The following is a 6,684-nucleotide window of genomic DNA, read 5'->3' as shown; positions in this document are numbered from 1 at the left end:
GGGATGTAACCACCTCTGGCAATGAGGAAAGCATACTAACTGAGGAAAGACTGCAGGAGTGTTACCTTGGCATCTTGGTGGCTTTCTTGGGATGTCCTTTTCCTCTTTCAGCCTTGGTCCCAATGGTCAAGGTAGTCCTGGTTCCAGATATCACCTGTGTATATTAATGCATCCTGGGGAGGAAAGACACTACATTTCCTGTGAATCTCTTTTATGAGTGAGGAAACTTTTCCCCAAAGCCCTCAGCACACCTTCCTCCATCTCTTTGGACCTACTGCAGCTGCTTTGCACACCATGTCCTAAACCGCTGCTGGAGAGAGCAGTAGCATCATGGTTGGCTTGGTGGCCATGTGATCACATGGAGGAAACCAGATGATTAGAGTAAATCAGGCTTTTTTAGCAAGAAGGTGGGCAAAGGGGTGAGGGCAAGGGTGTCTGTTGGGCAAACTGCTCACCAGGGTCATCCTCCCTTGCTTATAGACAATAGCCATTGGGAGGCAAAAGTGGGAGTTGAGTCAGAGTGCATTATGCCCCACTCCACTGCCAAGACTGCCAACCTATGCTACTGAACTACTGAACTGCCCCCACAGATCCACCCCTCATATCACTGCACTGCCCCCACCCCCATGGTACCTGCAAGGTGGACCAGTGGAGTGATGTCTGAGGAGTTAGGACAGGATATGGAAGCAGGACCTAGAATAAAGAATACCCACAGGCCAGCAGTAAAGGGTGAGGAGGGAAACCAAGACCAAAGCCAGAGGGGTCAAGCAGTGAGGGGTCACCAGCCACAAAGGAAGAAGCTGGAATGAGAAATGGGAGGTAACAGGCAGGAAGGGAGGGGGCAAGTGGGAGTGGTCCTGACTTTCTGCTGGCACCAAGCCCTGACTGAGCTGGGAGGAGGTCATAACAGGGCTGAGTCAGTGTCTTCACTCCCCTTTGTAGGTCCACATCCTCTTGGCCAGTGGTTCTTAACCTGTGGGTCATGACCCCTTTGTAACAATGAAAATACATCACAGCATTAGGAAAGTTGAGAACCACTGCTCTAGGCGCTCTCAGCCTGGACCAATCAGGAGAAATCAGAATACTCTGGGATGAGAGGGCTGTTATCCACTAAAATTGGGTTTGGCTGCAAAGCTGAAAGCATAGAATAACACAGGATGGAACACACAAGAATTTATTTTCTTGAGTAGAATAATTTGGGAGGTCAACCTTCCAGAGTTACACTGGCTGCACCACAATATCATCAAGGACCCAGGCTGCCTCTATCTGTCTATCTTTACATCTTTAGCAAGTCATTTCCATTCTTCAAGTCACCTCCTGGCTTAAGAAAGTACCTGGGGCTCCAGCTATCATTCCTTCATTCCAGATAGCAGGAAGGGGAAAAGGAGGAATGAAAAAAGGGTGCTTCGCCCAGCTGCCTTTTCTCTTCAGAAAAGTCAAGCTAAGGACTTCCATTTCTAGCCAAAATGGAGTTACAGGGATCAGATTTATCTTCCAACCTTACTACACACACACACACACACACACACACACACACACACACGAAATTATTTTTTGGACACTGGATAAAAGACAGCCCAAGAGAATGAGCCCAAAGCAAAAGTATACACCAGGTGATCTCTGTGATGGTCCCTGGAGTTTCTGGGCTACACCCCTGAAAAGGGAAACCTAAAGAATGTCCAGAAGTCTGAGTTGGTACACAGAGTTCGGAGTTTAGAGAGCACAAGACACCTATAATTCATGGTGTAGAACAGCAGTGAAGAGAGAGTTGCACAGAGAGAAAGAGCTTCAGAGATCCGTAGAGGTTTCTCCTCCAGTCTTTATAAAGTGCTGACCAGTGCAAAAGTCTGAGGAAACTGCCAAAAGTGAGAAAAGAGCAATCAGAAAGGAAGAGACAGAACAGTCCCCTGGGTTCACAGAGAAATGAAAATAGTTTATCTTCCCGCTAGCCAGAGTAAAAAGACCTTATAATGACAGAGCATAGAGGAGAATCCTCAAAAGGTCTTGCCTCAGTAATGGGGTCAAATTATCCCTAGACTAAAGGCTGGTCTGGATGTGCTTACAAAGTTTAAAAGTAAGCCTCATAAGGTTCAAATTCTCCTGAAGTCTCCCTTTTTCATTCCTCTTTTTCTTCTTCCTGCTATCAGCAATGAAGAGGTGATAGCTGGAATTCCAGGAATTTAAACATATCTTGGACCAAAGCCAAAAAATGTTTAAAGAAATAGAAGAGATTCTAGCGCCTAACAAAGTAAAATTGTGCCAGCAATCCAATCAAAAATTACCAGGCATACAAAGAAGGAGGAAAATATGACCCATAAAAAGAAGAAAAATAAGTCAATAGAAACAAATCTTGATCAGATTATAGCATGAGTAAAATGGATAGTAAAACAATTACTTTAAGAAAGTAGTGAAAATCATGAGCATGCAGAAGAAACAAATAGAATGTATCTTAAAAGATACAAATTGAGCTTCTAGAGTTAGGGGGGAAAAAGCCAAAATGTGTGAAATGAAAAATATGCTAGCTGAGATTAACAACGGATTAAACTCAACAAACAGGTTGGTTAACAAATATAAAGGTATGGTGATTGAAAACTATCCAAAATGAAACCCATAGAGTAAAATGACTGCTAAAAAAAAAAAAAAAAAAGATGAAGAGAGGAACACTGAGTGGTGGGACAATATCAAGGACCAATATGCAAGTAGCCTAACACATGCATAACTGAGTCCCGCAGAGGAGGAAGAATTTTTCCAAATTTGATGAAAATTATCAATCTACAGATCTAGGAATTATAGTGAACCCTAAGCATGAAAAAATGGGGGGGAAAACAGGAAGAAAACTACACCAAGCTACATAATAATTAAATTGCTCAAAACACCTAAAAGCAGAGTAAAAAGATACATTATGTACAGAAAAACAAAGAATGATAACAGACCTGTTTTTTTTTTTTTTTTAATAGGGGCTCACTTTGTCACCCTGGTAGAGTGTCATGGTGTCACAGCTCACAGCAACTTCAAACTTCACAGCTCACAGCAACTTCAAACTTTTGGGCTTAAGCTATTCTCTTGTCTCAGCCTCCCAAATACCTGAGACTACAGGCCCCACTACAGGGCCCCGCTATTTTTTTTTTTTTTTTGAGACAGAGTCTCACTTTGTCAACCGTGGTACCGTGCCGTGGCATCACAGCTCACAGCAACCTCAAACTCTTGGGCTTAAGCAATTCTCTTGCCTCAGCCTCCCAAGTAACTGGGATTACAGGCGCCCACCACAACGCCCAGCTACTTTTTAGAGATTAGGTCTCTCTCTGGCTCTGACTGGTCTTGAACTCCTGAGCTCAGGCAACTCACCCACCTTGGCCTCCCAGAGTGCTGGGATTTACTGGCATGAGCCACCATACCCAGCCTGACAATAGACTTCTTGCTGGAAATAATCCAAGCCAAAAGAAAGCGAAGCAACATCTTTGTTGAAAGAAAACAATTTAATATTGAATGAAAATATCTTTCAAACATGTAGGTCAAATTTTTCAGACTTTCAAAATTAGAGGGAATTCATTACCGGCACACCAGCTCATAATGTTAAAGGGAATCCTTCAAGTAGAAAGAAAATGATACCAGAGGAATCTGAATCCATACAAAGGAGTAAAGAACACCAGAAATAGCTATTATGTGGGTAAATATAAAAGGCTTTTGTTATTGTTTTTAAAGATCTCTTTACAAAACACTTAACTCTCTAAAGCAAAAATAATAATGTATGGTGGAGCTTATAACAAATGTAGAAACAAAATGTACAGCAAAATAACCCCAAATCTAGAATGGGGGAAAATGGAAATATGTTATAGTAAGGTTTTTATATAACTTATAAAGTAATATAACATTATTTGAAGGTAATGTATGATAATTTAAATACGTTTACCATTGAAGTAATTTAAATATGTATACACAATCACTAAACAGAAATAACACACACAAATACAACTAAAGAAGTACAGCTAATAAGTCAACATAATAGTAAAATAGAATCATACATTTTAATCTAAAAATAAAGGAAAAAAGAAAAAAGAGAACTAAGGACAGATGGGCCAAATAGAAAATAAGCATATATTAAGATAACAGAATTGAACTCAACCATATTAACAATCATACTAATCATAAATTGTGTAAATTCACCAATTATAAAGTAGTGATTATTAAACAAATGAAAAACCAAGACCCAATTATATAGTACTTATAAGAAACCCACTACACATTCATGAAACCCACAGGCACAGATTGACAAATAGTAAAAAAATATAGAAAAAGGATATACTATATTAACAGTAGTCAAAAAAAAGTCAGAGTGGTTATACTATTATCAGATGAAATAGACTCAAGAGAGAAGAATATTACCAGGAATAAAAAGGGCAGTTTCATAATGATAAAGGGGGTCAATTCTTCTAAAGTTCCTAATAGTCTTAAATGTTTATGCACCTAAAATATGATGCAAAAACTGATAGAATTGCACAAAGAACAAATTCACAATTATAGTTGGAAATTTCAACACCACTTTTTCAATAATTAATAGAAGACATAAAATCAATACAGATGTAAACAGCATTATGAACTTGACTGTTATAGAACACACCATCCAACAACAGCAGAATACACACTCTTCTTAAGATAACACAAAAGAAAGCCAGGTACTGTGGCTTACACCTACAATCCTAGCATTCTGGGAGGCTGAGGTGAGTTGGTTGGCTGAGCTCACAAGTTCAAAACCAGCTTGAGCTAGAGCAAGACCTCACCTCTAAAAATAGCTAGACATTGTGGCAGGTGCCTATAGTCCCAGCTACCTGGGAGGCTGAAGCAAGAGAATTACTGGAGCCCAAGAATTTGAGGTTGCTGTGAGCAGTGACTCCATGGCACTACATACCAAGGGTAACAAAGTGAGATTCTGTCTCAAAAAAAAGAAAAAAACACAAAACATTTACCAAAACAAAATATGTTTTGGGCAATAAACCAATCTCAATAAGTTTTTTAAAACACTGATATATATTCTCTGACTACAAAAGAATTACATTAGAAATAAACCAATCTCAATAAGTTTTTTAAAACACTGAAATATATTCTCTGACTACAAATTAATCTAGAAATCAATAACAGAAAAATGCATGAAAAAAATCACCAAATCTTTGAACACTAAACAACACACTCCTAAATAAACCACTGATCAAAGAAAAAATCACAATGGATTAATAAATATTTTAATTAATAAATATTTTAAGCTAAATACAGTGAAAATTCAGCACATAAAAATGCAGTTAATGAGGTGGCACCTGTGGCTCAAAAGGGTAGAGTACCGGCCCCATATGCCAGAGGTGGCAGGTTCAAACCCAGCCCTGCCCCCCACCAAAATGCAGTTAAGGGCAGCACCTGTGGCTCAATGAGTAGGGCGCCAGCCCCATATACCAAGGGTGGTGGGTTCAAACCTGTCCTGGGCCAAACTGCAACAAAAAAATAGCCAGGCATCGTGGCAAATGCCTGTAGTCCCAGCTGCTCGGAGGCTGAGGCAAGAGAATTGCCTAAGCCCAGGAGTTGGAGGTTGCTGTGAGCTGTGTGACACCATGGCACTCTACCAAGGGCAATAAAGTGAGACTCTGTCTCTAAAAAAAAAAATGCAGTTAAGGCAATAGTTTGAGGGAAAGTAATAGTACTAAATGCTTATGTTGTAAAGAAGAGCTAAAATCAGTAACCTCAGTTTTTATCTTACGAAACTAAAAAAAAGAAAAAATCAAAATTAAACCAAAGAAAGAAAATTATAAACAGCAGAGATCAATAAAATGGAAAGCATTAAAACAATAGAAAAACCTGGGTGGCACCTGTGGCACAAAGGAGTAGGGCACTGACCCCATATGCTGGAGGTGGCAGGTTCAAACCCAGCCCTGGCCAAAAACTGCCAAAAAAAAAAAAAATAGAAAAACCAATGAAACCAAAATATGATTCTTTAATAAGTCAATGAAACTGATGAACATCTAGCCAGACTGATCAGGAGAAAAGAAAAAAAGAGAAAACACATATTACCAACATGGGAGATGAGAGATGGGACATCACTATAGATCCTACAGATATTAAAAAGATAACAAGTGAATATTTTGAAAAACTTTAGGCCAAGAAATTTGACAACTTAGGTGCACTGGTAAATTCTTTAAAGGATATAAGCTTTTTCAAGAATAAATAGTCCTCTGAGTAGCCCTACATTTATTAAAGAAATTATGTTTGCAATTGAAAAATATTCCACAAAGAAAATCACAAATCCAGATGGCTTTCCTGTTAATTCTACCAAAACATTTAAGGAAGATATAGCTCTCATTCTACAGATACTCTTTTAAAAGATAGAAGCAAAAGGAACTTTTTTTTTTTTTAACAGAGCCTCAAGCTGTCCCCCTGGGTAGAGTGCTGTGGCATCATAGCTCGAACTCCAGGCTTAAGTGATTCTCTTGCCTTGGCCTCCCAAGTAGCTGGGACCACAGGCACCCACCACAATGCCCAGCTATTTTTTGGTTGCAGTTGTCATTATTGTTTGGCAGGCCTGGGCTGGATTTGAACCCACCAGCTCTGGTGTATGTGGCTGGCGCCTTGAGCCACAGGTGCCAAGCCAGGAACTCATTTCTTTTTTTTTTTTTTTTTGAGACAGAGCCTCAAGCTGTCCCC

This window comes from Otolemur garnettii, unplaced genomic scaffold (genome assembly GCF_000181295.1).
Source record: "Otolemur garnettii isolate 467f Iridium unplaced genomic scaffold, OtoGar3 scaffold00020, whole genome shotgun sequence".
NCBI classification, from domain to species: Eukaryota; Metazoa; Chordata; class Mammalia; order Primates; family Galagidae; genus Otolemur; species Otolemur garnettii.
Note: the sequence above shows the minus strand (reverse complement) of the source record.